Raw genomic sequence first — 17,200 nt, forward strand, 5'->3', positions numbered from 1 at the left:
GTAAAACATGACACCCCAATATTACTCTGAATACATGTTATCAATCTTCCAATATTCTTCAACACAAGCATGCCATAGATCACTACTATATATTTCTCCATGATTCTAACAATTCCAACATGATAAGAAAACAAGAACATACAATTTTTCCTCACAAGTCCATGGAATTGTGCATTCCATACAGATAATGGAGCAAATATATTGCAACACTTCACTTCCATTGCCAATAATGAAACATATAATGGAATGGAGATAAAATATTATAACACTGACACCATCACTATAAACAATAGAAACTAATGTATCAACAAAATGTATAACCTTGCATAGTTATTAGTAACCATGAAGCCAAGAAAACTCAATCCCCCATTGCATTATCATGAATAAAAATTCATTTCTTTCTTATTCTTCTTTTCACACTAGCTACATCATATTCTCAAATACTTTCCATGCGCTTGGCCATATTCTCTACATAACATGCCAAATAACTATGATGGATTGATTTTTTTGCAAAAAATAACAATATCATGATACACTTCACAAAGTGAACTTGTTCACTTACTAGTCTAATGGAATATTGCATATGAACATTTCAACATCGCCCTCATCCTAAATGTCAACATTTATGGTTACAACTGGATCTGTTTCATAACATCCATTGAAAAAAGGAACTACTTCTCACATATCTTACCATCAGTCTCAAATTACCATATGTAGGCATGCCCATTATGCATAACTGCCCTTATGCAAGGTGAAGTTCAACCTCCAAGCTCAAGTACATAGCCATTAGGAGGGTAGAATGCCTCCATGGACAACATGTATGAGGCACTTTTCTCTAGTAGCCCACACCAACCACCACTGTGGTAATCATACTGCGCTTTCAGAGATGCAAATTCTTTCCAACCTTATGGAAATCCACTACATAAAAACTTGACTCTATGCAGGCATACAAAATAATTAGATGCAATATCACTAGATAAGTAGAGCTAATATACAAAAGAGAAACAAGCAAATCACTTAATTAATACCATGAATAAGACTCCATGTTTTATTGCAGCTCAATAAGGCTCTGAACACTCCATTGTACATTGGAGACCTGTCTCCAATCATGCATACGATGCCATTTTTCTACATCTAAATATAGATCCATGAAAATAAAGAAAATTAATAATATCCAAAAAAAATATTATAGTCCAATTTAAAAGCATACCCTTTCCTTGATTTGATCAATTACGAGGATGACAACCATTGGTGCACTTCATCAATCTCTACCACCTCTTTCTTTTTGATCTATTTTAATTCCTCTTTCAATTTCTTACCTTGCTGATCATCCAAATTGCCAAAAGAGCCATTCAAAAAGGAAATTGAGAGAATGGAGGAACCTTTGATGGGAATGTAATCCTCATTCTCAAAAATGCCACCTTGAGCACTGATAAATCATGTGTCTAAGTTCCCTTACCCTTTAATTGCATACACATCAATGTAAGGGAATTGGAGGGGGGACTTGCTCGGATTCACTATCAAACCTTTGATGATTTCATAACCATATGGTTTTGCAACAACATGTGGAATAAAGCACTCATTATCTAAGTCCTATTGCTCTTTATTCCTTGCATATTTGGAAGTGTTAGCACCATGATCATCACCTGTCTCATTTCTTTTGAATTGGGAGTGCCTCGATGTGTCTCAATTGGTGCCATGTTAGCCCTATCATCTTGCTCTACACTCCTCTCCACAAGGTTCTTTCTTTTCCTTCCCCAACTTGAGCTTGAGGAACCCTTCATTTCACTATGTCTAAATACAAAATAAAATATATTTCAATATACTTTCATTAAAAAACTATTGAGCCATACATGCAATGTCGACAGAAGGGTTGTGAGATAGCCCATGCGGTGGCCACTAGTGCAATGTATGGGACATCTTTCCCAAAGAACCAAAGAATAGCTAAGAGGAAATTGGGAATTTCTACCTTCATCAACGCATCCACCTTATATGGATCCACCACAATAGCATCACCGAAAATGGTTGAGATGTCAAGCTCAACACAAGTTGACACTCACATAATTGGATGAAGATTTTTGCATTATCACTAATGTGATTGGTATCTCTATCTCTCCCTCTCTCCTCCCATCTTTTCATGGTACTAGAGTGGCATTCAGGCAAGGAGCTATGAGCCACAAGCACAAGGGTCTACAAGGAAGCCTTGATGCAATGTACACCTATGGAGATCTCTCTTATACAATCTCTGATTGATGAGGTATTTTTGTAAGCTTAGAGTGTTGAGAGATAATGCATGTGAACCCTATGTATACAAGGGTGGATAAGGGTAGTTGGGTGTGAATGAACTAGAAGGAAGGGAGAAACCCTAACCCTAGCCATCCAGAGGCTATTTAAACAACCTAGAGTCACTCTCAATGTAGGGGAGAGTGTACTAGTTGTACTTGGTGAACAAATCATTAAGCAAGATCTTCTTTTTGTACTTGAGCTCTCTCTCCCTCTGGTGCACACTTTCTCTTACTCTCATTTTGATATTACCACATGGTATTAGAGCTATCTCTGATCCAACAAGCTTCCTTTAACTCCATTTTCCACTAAGTGCATATGAGCATATTAGTTTCTCATCATACCCTTCACCTCCATAACTATCTGCCATACCCACCTCTGTTGGAGGAGAAGAGAAAAAGAGAGCATTTTAGCTCAAGACCTCTTTTGCAGATTTCTCCCCTAGCTCAAGGTGCAGCAACTTGGCACATAAAACCTTGACATTGTGGTAAGAAGAGCACGACATTGCTGCAGACGCAGATTTGGCAGAGTTTTAGACATCAATGACCTACTTCAAGCTAGACCATGGGCAGCATAGGGTGCAATGGAGCTGACTATTATGGGGATTTAATAGCCCCCTAAGAGGGCCATCTACACCTAAGAGGGTTTAGAGACATTCTCTCTCTATTGCCTATAATTGATGACAGGGAAATATGTGCAAATAAAGGCACCAAAATGTGCTAATCATAGAAACATCTTTTGTGTAACGATCCATTGCAAATGTAATTCTTGTCCAAAAATTGTCTATGAAGCAATGTGATATGTGTAGTCCAAAAGACTCACATTTAAAAAATGTAGAAAGGAAAAGCAAGGTCAAACACCTTTGTCCCATTCTCAAAATAAAGGGTCCTTTAGATCTTAGCCAAAATGTATGCAATTCAATTTTATAATATCAAGAAAAGGAAAATGAAGAGGCTTATCGGGTGATTTGAGGAGGTGGGAGGCTGAGGTGGTTACACCCTCTCTCTTCCTTTATCTTCTCCTCTCACGCCTCATTTCCCTCTCTCCCATTTTGGCACAACTCTCATATTTCTTGTTCTTGCTTTCCTCTCTTGTGCTTCATGCTCATTTTTAATGGAGAGTGAGGAAGAGGAAGAGAGTGAGGATGGAAGCATTGTTCAATTTCTTGTGTGCCTTCCTCTTGCGTGTTTTGGAGCAATGGTTCTTGGTGAGAAGAAGAAAGATTTCTTGCAGGTTTTCATGGCCAGCAATATATTTGCAGCCTCTACCTAGCCGGTTTGTGGTTGTCTTTGTGCCGTGGCAGGGTGCTCTTCAATAATCAACAAAACCCTAACTGTGATTTTTTATGGCAGCCATAGCCCAAGCTTGAAAGCTTGATTTTTTGAAAATTTCCACTAAGTAAAATCATCAACAATGATTTTAATCATTGATTTAAGTCATATGGAGTCTATTGCAAATCTAAAAGCCTCATCTCAAGTCAAAACACACCTTGTGTGTTAAAAAAGATGGAAAATCTAGAAAATCTAAAGCAGAAGACAAGGCCAAGGCAAAAGTGAAACGGAAGATGAAGGCGCACCAAGGAAAATTGGAAACGCAAGAAGTGTAAAAAACTCCTAAATCAAGGAGAGAGGCACACAAGAAAAATTTCAAGTCAATACTTTTGCAAAAGAGCTCAAGGCGCACCATGATTTATTTTAAGAGTGTCTCACCTGTGCAAATTGTAAAGGTAGATGGGTGGTAGGAAGGAAGTTAAGAAGATAGGAGAACAATGGGAAAAATGGCCTATAGGCCACGACTGGCTATGTAAAAAAAGGGGATAAGGGGATGACTGCCCAAAAGGGACTTAGAGTTTTGTATATAATGTTGAAAAGTGAATGAGAAGCTCATTCTTGTGTGTGGCCAAAAGTAGCTCTCCTCTTCTTCTTCTTCTTCTTCTTCTTCTTCTTCTTCTTCTTCTTCTTCTTCTTCTTGCTTGCTTGCTTGAGCTTGTGCTTGAGAGAGAGAGTGTGAGAGTGTGAGGGAGTGAGTGTGTGAGGGTGAGGGACCGTGGTGGAGAAGCTCTCCAATTTTTCCTCTCTTCTTCTCTTCTCTTCTCTTGCTCATGGAAATGGAGCTTAGAGCATGGAGCTTGAGGATCGAGCTTGTTTGAAGCTTGCACTTGGAACATGAAACTACTGGAGTGCTTAGGAGAGGAGGCAACTCAATCGGGCATGGAAGTAAGCTCATTACACTTGTAGAGAGAGATAGCGCATTGGCTATGTGAGAGGTAGCCATTCGTGCTCTTGCCTCTACATTTTGGTTCCATTGCCAGGACCAATGGATTCAAGACTTAGTGATTGCGCACTCCGAATCGAGCATTGAAGTAGGGTTTTCCTTGAATTGGTGCTTGAGCTAGATAGGTAGGAAGCGAGGGGGTTTGAAGAGGTATTCGATCTCCTTAGTAAGTAAGTTTTTGGTTTTTTGGATTTGAAAAAGTAGGTTGGAGTAGTGTAGGTGTTTGCTTTGTAATTTGGATGCATTAGGGTAGGAAAAAAAAAAGAAAAAAAAGAAAAACATGCATTAGAGCTTCTGCTTCATTACATGGAAAGAGGGTTTGATTTGTTTGCCGATTTGTATTTTGGAGTTTATTTGCAATTCCAAATATATACAATCCTTCATTAGGGTCTATTCTTACATTTTGGAAGTTTTGCGACCCCGCATAACCAAAATCATTAGAACCAAGTTGATTTTTGTCATCCCTAGAAACTCGTCCGCAGGAATTGGCTGACACTCTTACCAAAGTTCGATTCCCAGAATCAAACTTGGACAGTTTGATTCCCAGAATCAGACGGTCTGATTTTCAGACTTGGACCAACCCATCCTGTCCGAGCGGACATATCCTGTCCGATTTCAAAAATCAGACATCCCATAATTGTACACGAAAACTGGACATCCAGAATTGGAAACTTGAAATCAAAAACCTGTTAAATAGGATGTCCGATTCCCAGAATTGGACTCCCACAATCGGACGCATAAAAATCAAACCAACCCATAATTGGGTCCACCAGAATCGGACCACTCATCTGATTGACTGATCGGACCAACCTAGAATCAAACGTCTGATTCTGATAATCGGACTTCTGATGGGAATCGGACCTCTGAGAATCGGACATAAAATTGTCAAAACTGGATAGGTGAATAGAATATAAATTTGACACATCCAACCCTTGAAACCAATCTAGAGACCATGTAGAGCCGAAAGCACATTATAGATCTATCATTGGGTTGAAATCTAGAGTAAGTAATTCAAAACTTGGCTACAAATGGTCCTTCAAATTGCACATGGTATTTAGCGTAACGGCCTTGTGGGGCTGCCCCCTTGGACCTCCACAGAGGAGGTTGTGCCCCCTCCGCACCTCCCCCAAGTAGGCTAGAGAGAAAATGCGTGCCATGACAGGTCCTTCAAATTAGATCCTAGTGTAATAATGGCTCTACACAAGCATAGATTCTCACATGCAAAACATTAAGCAAAATCCTATACTCAAATAAATATAAATAGAGACCCTAGGACCTTAATGGGCCAACCTAGGCAACAAGGGCAAAAAGGCCACACCAAAAAACATGTATAGATTGCATTCGGACTACATCTAGTCAAAGCGGAATGCAACAACATCAAGCTACAATTGTGAGGATGACTAGACATGACAGTCCTGACGATAGATGCACCTTGAATGGCACTACACAGATGACGCAAGACATCGGTAGAGAATCCACATCTGGTTGTGTAGTTGGGGACTCAAACGCATGTATCAGAAGGCTTAAATTTATAAGCTAGGACCTGAAAGATGAAGACATAGTACCGCTTGCTTTTATCTTAGGGTCAAACTCACTACAAAAATAGAGTATAGTATCGATGCTCTCATTGATGAAGGAGCAGATTTTAATATCTTGACCTATGAAGCATGGACTATACTAGGCCAACTAGAGCTCACACCAACTAATGCAATTCTTAATCTTTATAGGGGACACCCACAAGCACTTATAGGGGAGTGCAAAATCCTTGTAACTATTGAAACTGAAAGCTTGCCTATCCTATTCCATGTTTCTCCAAATAGTGCAAATTGTGGAAAGAAAACCCTCCTAGGAAGACCCTTCAAAAGGGCAATGAAGTGTGAGGCCGATTATGTAGCATAGAGGATGCACTTGACACTATCGAGTGTGAGGATAATCACAACCTTTAGTAAGGGTGACCTCATCAAACCTTGAGGGAAAGACAAGGAACATTCTGACATACTAGGCAAGCCCAGTAACGAGGGCAAGGACCTATTGAAAGATTTGATACAAGTGCACATTGAACAGAGAGAACCAGTGAGTGAGGCCATGCTTGAAACAAGAAGGTTAGGAGACAATGCCAAGGATAGGCTTTGGACTTACAAATATTGTAGAAGACCATAAAAGAAGCCCAAGCCTTATAGACGAAGGTTTCGGTGGAGAGCTAGAACAATACCGCGATGGATATCCAAAGTGTTGCTATGTACTCAAGGGTATTATGCAGGTAACCGATGGATTTGGGTACCAAAACCCCTTGCTAAACCACCTCTATCAACTGAAGACTAGATCGTATCAGAAGCAAAGAATCACAAGAGGAAATCTAAACAAAAATCCAAGTCTCGGGCAACAACATTGGAGTGGCTAAGCCCCTCATGATTGAAATCAAGAAACCAAACAAGTCTATTCGAAAGGCAGATCCTCAGCCTAGCGTGCTTAACAAGCAGATATTAGATGTAATCGTCGAGTGTGCACAAAAGCCACTAGTGCTAATGATAGGAAAATCAATGCAAAAATAGTCACAAAAATGTGCTCAACATGGGAACATCTTATGTGAAATAGCATTTTGCTTTTGTAATTCTTGATAAAATTTCAAATATGAAGCAATGTAAAATGTGTAGTCCAAAAGTCTTACATTAAAAAATGTAGAAAGGAAAATGATGGTCAAACACCTTTTGTCCCATTCGAGAAATTGAAGGGTCTTTAGACCTTAGCCTAAATGTATGCAACTCAATTTTATAATATCAAGAAAGGAAAAGGAGGAGGCTTGTCGGGTGATTTGGGGAGGTGGGAGGTTGAGGTGGTTACAACCCCTCTCTTCCTTTATCTTCTCCTCTCACACTTCATTTCCCTCTCTCCCATTTTGGCACCTCTCTCTTCCTTTATCTTCTCTTCTCACGTTTCATTTCCCTCTCTGCCATTTTGGCACAACTCTCATCTTTCTTATTCTTGTTCATTTCTTGTGCTTCATTGCCAAATCTAATAGAGGGTGAGGAAGAGGAAGAGAGTGAGGATGGAAGCATTGTTCAATTTCTTGTGTGCCTTCCTCTTGTGTGTTTTTGGAGCAATGGTTTCTTGTTGAAGAAGAAAGGTTTCTTGTAGGTTTTTGTGGCCAGCAAGTGTGCTTGCAGCCTCTACTTGGCCGATTTTGAGCTTTTTTTTGTGCAGTGGCAGGGTGCTATTCAAGTGCCCAAGGAGGCATTGACTTCCCAAGAGGATAATGAGCACCACAAGCACAATGTTGCTCATGATAAGGCTGATTGCTCAACAAAGCAAATGGCAGAATCATTTAATAGCCACGAGCAGATCTTCCAACCAGTGCCAAGTCCACCTAGGAGTCCCAAATCTCCTACACCCTTGTTCCCTAAATAGACATAGGAAACACAACAACAGTCGTCAAGTGCAGTTGCCCAATCCCAATCTCTATCCCCATCTCAGTCCAAATGTCCAAGATGCGGGACATGACACCACCCTTAGCTCTCAAACTAAGGATATGCCTATGAAATCCACTGTGACTAGCTCAACTAATGCTCTACACAAGTGAATGCACAAAGGGCAACAAAAGACACGACCACTTCTAATCTGCCTAAGGACTTGACACTGCAGCCTACCAATAGTAGCTAGTCCATTGAACTAGCTGCTGCTACTTCCAATCAGGAATCACAATAGTCATAGCCTTTGGCCGTGACGATGCCCCTTGTAGAACATGTCCTTAGCAATTCACCTGCGGAAGAGATGTCACAACCAACATCCTTGACATCTCCAACACTTCTGAAGCACCTAAAGCCTAGGCTTGAGAAGAAATCTCTCGAAGATTTGGCCAATGAGATGGCGCATCTGACCAATGAACCAGAGATGAAGTGCATGATGAAGCTTGATCACAAGCTGACAGCCATCACACGTATATACATCCATGTGGACATTGGAAGGCCAACACGAGAGCACACAAAGCTCATAGCCAAAACAACATGTTTGCTCCTGTTATGTAGCTGTTGCTGAAGAAGTCATAAAGGACATCCCAAAAGCCACAGCTGGAGAATTGCACTTGATACCCTCACTCTATACTGCTCATTGTGAGACAAACAAGGAAAAGCTTGAAGCAATCAAACGAAAGGGGAAAGGACAAGGTCACTTTGTGCAGAAATGGTAATGCAACCAAAGTTTGGCAGCCAAAATTGGCCACCGATTAATGACACTCGCTAAGCAAAGGAAAGCCCTTTGGACATCAAGATATGATCCCATGTATGTTGCTCCAACCTCATTACGAGTGTTGGCAATGGTCCATGAGGTCCAACTTTCTGCCACCATCCAAAAACATCCCTTGTACGATAAACTGCTTTTAGAAGAAAATCTACATGTGGCTAGCAGGCTAGGAGTAGGGAGCATGGTACTTGATGTTAGTGCATATGTCTTCTGTCTCACTCAAGACCTTGCAATCCTAGATCTCTATGCTTCCCATCAATAGAACCTTGACTTCTTCAGTTGGTTTCATCCAAGCATATATGACATGAATCCTAAACCGTCTCTTGGTTCTACACTAGAATCACTCAAACCTCTAGAGCAAGAGAAAAACAGCTCTAAACACGACATCCGCTCTGATAAGAAGAAATGGGGGCATGTTCCAATGGGTAAGGACAAGAGTCTAGAGCAAACGCCCGACTAGGAGCAACTGCCAATGCAATCGGATGAGGAGCTAATTGAAGGGAAATCAGCTGAAGAGCTAGACTCTCCAAAAAGAGAGGCAATTGTACCCTCACAACCTAGCGAGGTTGTTCAACAGGCTGTGGCTATATTCCATAAGGACATGCCAGAAAAAGAGAATGGTGAGGCCTAACCAAGTATATCAACGGTTGACCTAGTTTAGGGTCCTGAGTCCTTAAAGGATACACCTCAATTATCCAAGAAAAAGAGGAGAAAACAACAAAAAAATGGCAGTTACAAGTGGTTGTAGATGCTAAGAAGATTGAGACCAAGAGTGCTGAAGAGCTTAGGAATAAAGCATCGAGTCCACCCACAAATGAACCCATTGCCATCTCTCCTAATAGCGATGAAACCTCAAACACATCCGTGTGTTCTAATAAGTCAAATCAACCATTACCATCAACGACTGCTTGCAACACTCAATTCACCAACAACAGAACTTACATTGACCAATCAAGAATGGATACAACACTATCACAACAAGTTGACAAACCTATACCAGCCACATTCGAGGTGAACCATGACACAATAGCAACAAAGCGTCAGGAGAAGAAACATGAAAATCCCGAGGACATGAGCAATCCTAGCAATGACCAATCCTGCTCTCCTCCAACTATGCTGAAGGGAAACTCCTAGAACCTTGCATGAGATAGCAATCGAGTAAGCCCTCGCCGAACATAGAAGTGTCAGAGAGTGCTTGACTGAGTTGGACACTAAACTCAAATTATTCACACGTGCCTACATCCTTGCAGACATGGGCACATTCCCTAGGGAGTAGCTTGAGGAATATTTGTTATATCCGCTATCTTGGGAAGAGCAAGAATATCTTAATGAGCACTATGACAAGCTCCTACATGAACGCATGCAACTCATCTCTGATAAGGAAGCCGATGAACTATCCTAACTGTGACATTCAACGAAGCGCTTTGCCAACTAAACCTCTTAAAGATAGAGCAACTAAAGCAACAGTCAGAGGGTCAAAGTCAATTTGAAAAACATTGGTTTGAAAACCGTGCTACAATGGCCGAACTTGGAGCCAAGATTATGACAGTCTTAGAGGAGCGACTAGTCAAATGGTGGTCTCAAAGAGACCCGACCTATGTGGCGCCAACTTCCTTTAAAGTACTGACTGTTGTTCGGGGTATGAACTTAGTTGGAACTAGCCAAGAGAACTCTCTGATTGATAAAATTCTCACTGAGGAGGAGCTACATGTTGTAAGTAGACTCAGACAAGATACCATGCTACTCAATGTTGCAAAATATCTATTGTTATTGAGTAGGCGGCCACGATTATTGGGTGCGTGTGCCACACTTCAGTACAATCCTGAGTTTCACAATTGGCTTTTATCCTCATGAAGTGACATAGATTTATAAACATGTATATAACTAAACAATGTGTTTTGTGATGGCTATGTATAAATAATACCAAAAGAAGCAAAGTCAGCACACACACAAGGAATGATAATCAAGCGCAGGTGATATGCATCGAAATCAACACTATGGGATTTAGATAAGTGATGTCTTTTTGAGCTACACCTGGTCATTATGGTTGAAGCATATGACTTGCATGTACTCTCACAAGTTGCCAAGTGAATACAGGATGGCACAGATCTTTGTACCAAAGCGCTCAATGTCCAAGTCACTTGAAGAACGCCAACCCCACAAAGAACCATTATGGAGAAAACAACAGAAATACCAACAACAAAGAGCCATGGATGAAAGCCCTGCACGAAGAGAAAATCAACCCTGCAGAAAGCACACAGTGCATTTGAGCATGGCCCAAAGCATAATCATTGGCTACTCTTTCTTTCTTGGCCAAACTCTACATCCGGGTAGGAGCCATGCCCTCAATAATGAGAAACGTTTCTTTGTCTACCAAGATTCAATTTGCTAGATACTCTATCCCTTGTCCATGCATAGCTCACTGTAGTTGCTACCTTAATTGTTCTGATGTCTCACATGTTACAAAGAGGTTTGCAAAATCTCAAGTGTATCTCTTCATCTCAACAACTATTCCTCTAGCATCAAGGCTAGTAACACAATCATCCTTGTAATATCCATTTTTCACAACCTTTGGATCTTGACATTTGTCAAGTCCAAATGAAAGGTTGATAGCCTCAACATATTGCAATGGTTGTATTCATCTTATCCAAAAAAAAGAAAAAAAAAGAAGAGAAAACAAAAAGAAAAGAAAAGAAAAGAAAAGAAAAGAAAAAACACCCACGATCACATCATAGCACCTAGGGGTCCTCAAATTAGGTACATCCAGTGACCTTGGTTGGTTGGCTCTATCCCTACTCCCCCAGCCCTTTACACATCCCACACAATTGTTCAAGGCACATCAACAGGACATACCTAGGGAGCTCGTCAACCTGACACCCTGAACCATTTGCACAATTCTTTTTCTCGCTCCATCTCAGTACCATCACAATCAATAGTGGTAAGCAAGGTATGAAAGACCATGGAAAGTACATCGTACTCTTCAAACATTACAAGTAGCCACTAGCTACCAAAGCTAAGGTATCAATGAGCTCAATTATGCTATATCATGTTGTCAAAATCACAAATGATGTCTCAAGAAGCCTTCAAGTGTACTTCTCCTCAACATCAACAATTTTTCCCACCCCATCGAACCCTTGCTTTATCCACCCATTGCTATGAGGAACCAGACCATCAGTCTTCTAACTACTTAATATTTAAGTATGCACGTGCACTCACATAATATCTACTCCACAATCTATGTACAGTTTGGGTCCTCAAGTGCAGGACAATACTCTCGGCTCGGACTTGTCTCCCAAACTAATCAAACTATGTCTTGTGCACGATAAGAAGACTAGCACTAATCCCTAGGGAGAGACCATCTGAGAAGTTTTCAATTGCAGGTATTGAAGACTCCAATGAAAGTAAAGTCAGCTCTTCATCAACACTCAACTCTGAACTCTTGTCCCTTATCATCATGTAAGTCCACCAAAGAATGGTCATGCGCAGAATCCCAAAAAACCAGCACTTGTGCTAGCTGTGAGTGTAATTCCCAACAAAGAACAACCCTATCACTAACTCCAGCAACCCTATCACTAGCCAACCAGGCCAACAATGTGCCCCAAATGACCTTCATCTACACCACCACCAAAACTCCTCCAAGGCAAACCACAACAGTCCCTTCCACCCATGTCTTCAGTGCTGCATGCCAAGCCTACTACCTATGACAACGAGTGCCATGGAACTGACACTTGTCTAGGAGGGGGCTAATGTTAACCCTTAGATGAACAAGGTGGAAAATCCGAAAAATCTAAAGTAGAAGACAAGACCTAGGCAAAAGTGAAACGGAAGACGAAGGTGTGCCAAGAAAAATCTGGAAACGCAAGAAGTGCAAAAAAGTCCCAAATCAAGGAGAGAGGCGCACAAGAAAAAGCGCGAGTCAATACTTTTGTAAAAGAGCGCAAGGCGCACTATGATTTATTTAAAGAGCACTAGCGTGCAAATTGTAAAGGTAGATGGACAATAGGAAGGAAGCTAAGACGATAGGAGGACAATGGAAAAAATGGCCTAGGCTATGTAAAAAAGGGGATAAGGGGATGATCCCCCAAAAGGAATTTAGGGTTTTGTATATAAAGTTGAAAAGTTTAATAATGAGTTTTTACTTTCTAACCAATGTCTAATGAGGTTGCTAGAGCCATATATAAAGAAATAAATAATCCACAAATGTATACAAGCTTTAATAATGAATTTTTACTTTCTAACCAATGTTTAATGAGGTTGCGAGAGCCATATATAAAGAAAAATATTTAGTGAGTGTTTAGAATGGATGAAAATGTGGACATGTTTATACACCAATCCGTGCTTACTGAAGAGAAACTTACATACCATATTTAGAAAGAGAAGAACTTTCCCAACATCACCCATACTGTGACTAGCAAAGCAAATACTTTGCTAATTCTTAGAGCAAATGTAATTTATCTTATTGAGAAAATACGAACATACCTCGATTGGTTAGCTACGATCAAAATAATGATAATCATTTACTATCATTGTCTGTCAGTTTGTGGAACAGTAGTACTCTTGCCAAGGTTAATGTAATACAAATGTAGATTTGGATTGCTTGCAAAAATTATTTTGTATTGAGAGAGAGAGAGAGAGAGAGAGAGAGAGAGAGAGAGAGAGAGAGAGAGAGAGAGAGAGAGAGAGAGAGAGAGAGAGAGAGAGAGAGAGAGAGAGAGAGAGAGAGAGAGAGAGAGAGAGAGAGAGAGAGAACCATTTACATGTAAAAAGTGAATTTATTGTGACACATGTCATAATCCAATGTAAAACAAGTTCTGTCAAACCTGCGTACTCATACAAATATTTTTATATTGCAAATGAGAGAGAGAGAGAGAGAGAGAGAGAGAGAGAGAGAGAGAGAGAGAGAGAGAGAGAGAGAGAGAGAGAGAGAGAGAGAGAGAGAGAGAAAGAGAGAGAGAGAGAGAGAGAGAGAGAGAGAGAGAGAGAGAGAGAGAGAGAGAGAGAGAGAGAGAGAGAGAGAGAGAATCATTTACATGTAAAAAGTGAATTTATTGTGACACATGTCATAATCCAATGTAAAACAAGTTCTGTCAAACCTGCGTACTCATACAAATATTTTTATATTGCAAACGAGAGAGAGAGAGAGAGAGAGAGAGAGAGAGAGAGAGAGAGAGAGAGAGAGAGAGAGAGAGAGAGAGAGAGAGAGAGAGAGAGAGAACTATTTATTGAAACACCTTTTATAATATACTATAATACAGATTCTATCAATCTAGAGTGCTAGCATGAATTATTTTTAGATTGAGAGAGAGAGAGAGAGAGAGAGAGAGAGAGAGAGAGAGAGAGAGAGAGAGAGAGAGAGAGAGAGAGAGAGAGAGAGAGAGAGAGAGCTATTTATTGAAACACCTTTTATAATATACTATAATACAAATTCTATCAATCTAGAGTGCTAGCATGAATTATTTTTAGGTTGAGAGAGAGAGAGAGAGTGTGTGTGTGTGTGAAGATGGTGGTAAAGATAGTGATGGTGGTGGTGGTGGAAGTGGAAGTGGAGGTGGGTACATCTAAGGGTGGAATAAGTAAACTATGTGGAATAAGAATAGAGGGGTTGCCAAAAAAAAACTCACTCAAAAGCTTGCTGAAAAAACTCGCTTCTTGCCCTTCCACTGCTAGGGAGATTGGTTACTTTGGACTAACCGCATGAATGATGGGGATGCTACAAGCACAAAGAAGGATGCTATGAATACCCAAAAGCTCCATCAAAATCCAAAGTGCGAGTCGAAGGTGTTGCAAGCTCCAAAACATCGAGCACCACCACTCACACCCTTTGCACCAACAATAGATGGGAGTTAGCATAAGAGAAAACATGCCCTAAGATCGTGTATGCATGCATATCCATGGTTGAGAGCTCATTGAGAGTAGGATCATCCTAGTCACCAAGTGTAATCGAATATGAGAAAAACCAAGAAACATTATCTACCAACTGTTCCATATCGAATGCAGAATAGAAAGATCAGATCATAGTGGTATACTTAGCATCTTGGGAAATTTGCTATATATGTATTCTCTATATCATGTGCATTCAAGGCCTATTTATAAATATCATTATCTGTGAATTTTTCTTGAATAAAACTCAATCCTTTTTTATTTAATCTATAAGTAACCCCTTTATATGATACCCTTCTGTATGTAAAAAATATATAAAAATGGTGTTTTAAAAATCCCTTATTTTAAACTCACGTGATACATACGTATTCATGAGTGACTATCTCGGGCTTAGCATATTGTACATAGAAATGATAAACATAAAGACATTAGAATAGGAACAAAGAATTGCATTATATTCCTATCATTGAGAACCATTGTGAATACATTGAGTACATTGTGATTATAGATGCATTGTCAAGTGGCAAATATGAAAAGATATGACTATTTGTTATGAGTGTACTTAGACCATTTAGACCATGTAGCATGTTTTCAAGAAAGAGTCATTGCTCGATGCCCTCCTTGACTTTCATTATTAGGTCAAAGTTCTCTATACCAGTAGGCCTCCAACTATCTTTTCTGTCTAACGAATATTTCATTTCTTAAAAAAGAGTTATTAAATATAAAATGAGAGGAGCCATGATTAGATTGATGGGAGACAATAATTAGTAGAGTATTTTGGATAGGGTTTTGATAAGAGTCGAGGTATTTTGTTAAGTTTTTGAGTCCAAGTTTTGGTATAACCCACCACTATTGTTGATTGGTATACATTCTATCCAATCTTGTGCCAACACCAATGCCTAGTAAAGAGTTGAATACTAGAGGCCTCTTTCTCTTCAGCTAAACTCAGTTCATGTTTAGCCCTTAGCCACCTTCCTATCCTCTACCTCTTGATGAATGGAAATCCACATAGTTAGGGAACTCCAATGTATGTACATCATTCTCTATGAGTTTCAAGTGAGTTTCAAACGCCCCTAACATTCCATGAAATAAGTTTCATCTACCTGGTCATCCTATCCATAGATTGGACAAATGTCATGATCCGATAACTCATATCCTTCACATTGGCTACTAGGGGAGTATAGATATTCTTCCCATTGAAGAGGCGACCTATCCAACATTTTACAAGAAATGTGACTTGTAGATTTGGATGTCTTTCTTATCCTCTCAAATAGAGTCATGTTTTCCTTACCAAACCCTGATATGTGCTTGCCCCCTTGCTTATCCCTCTCTTCCTCTCATTGGCCCTTGGGAGGATTTGGAATCTCTTACTACTATGATTAGCTCTCTTGCCCTTTCTCCTTAGCTTGCTTGCTATGCACCACATCTGTAGTACTTTGTTTACCTTGATTGTCCTTGTCATGGTCGTTAGCCTTCTAATTGCTTTCGTTCTCAAGTCCTTTAGATTAGTTCTTGCCTAGCAATCCCTAGCATAATGGTTGGGAAATAACACACATACCTTGAATGCCTCTCGATCCATGGGGATTAAAGACTTCCAAATAATTTAGGGTTTTCTTCCTTCCGTCCCAACGTATACACACCTTCTTTTCTTGATGCAGCATTCCATTTGTGGGTGCAAGAGTGTAAATAGCTTTATCAAGAGCTTCAGCCCCCAACACCCCCATCTCCCCCATCCATCTAGTTGGGTACTCTTGGGAAGGTAATCAAGGTTGGACATTCGTGCAATGGGGTGTCATTGTTAAGAGAGAATTGTGGTGATTAGGATGTTGTTATCAAGACAGAATCGTGGTGACCAAGTGATCTAGATTGGACAGTCATGTTGTAGAGTGTCATTCTCAAGGGAGAATATCAATCCCTTTCTTGCTAGCTGCTAGCCAAGATGAATAGAAGCGCTTACCCATGAATACATATTGTATTAGCATTTGCACGAACCATCGATGGAACTCATCTTCACTTGGTATCCTTCCCATGAGGAGGAGAAATAGTCCACATGCTAAGAAGCCTACTATCAAATGCCTAGAGTACCTTTGCCTTAGACTTCATTACTGTTGTTTTCCTCTTCTCCATGAAAGACTTGATGCTCTCATGTAGGACTTTTTCCACCTTTTGCATATCCACTGTTGCATGCCTAGTAGCACTAAGGAAATCAAGGCCCATATTACCATCATTACGAGCCAACTTGCTTTCTTGAGTCTTATTAACTCCATCATCTAACTCATTCAAGGAGCGATTGTTTTCCCGCAATGCTTGCATAGGAGGGGTCAAGTGTGGCTCCCTTGACGTGGCTAGTCCACCAACTAAATGTTCTTAATGGGTAGTTAAAGCCCCTAATGAGTAATAATCCACCCATCATGCAGGTAGATTCAGCTTGCTCCTCCTCTAAGAATAACATTATTGTTAGAGGATATGTTTAAAATGTTTATTTTAAAACTATATTAAGGTAATGAAAACCGAAGAAAGAATGAAA

Source organism: Lygodium microphyllum, chromosome 9 (genome assembly GCF_053477565.2).
Source record: "Lygodium microphyllum isolate KBCC chromosome 9, Lygodium_microphyllum_v1.1.10, whole genome shotgun sequence".
NCBI classification, from domain to species: domain Eukaryota; kingdom Viridiplantae; phylum Streptophyta; class Polypodiopsida; order Schizaeales; family Lygodiaceae; genus Lygodium; species Lygodium microphyllum.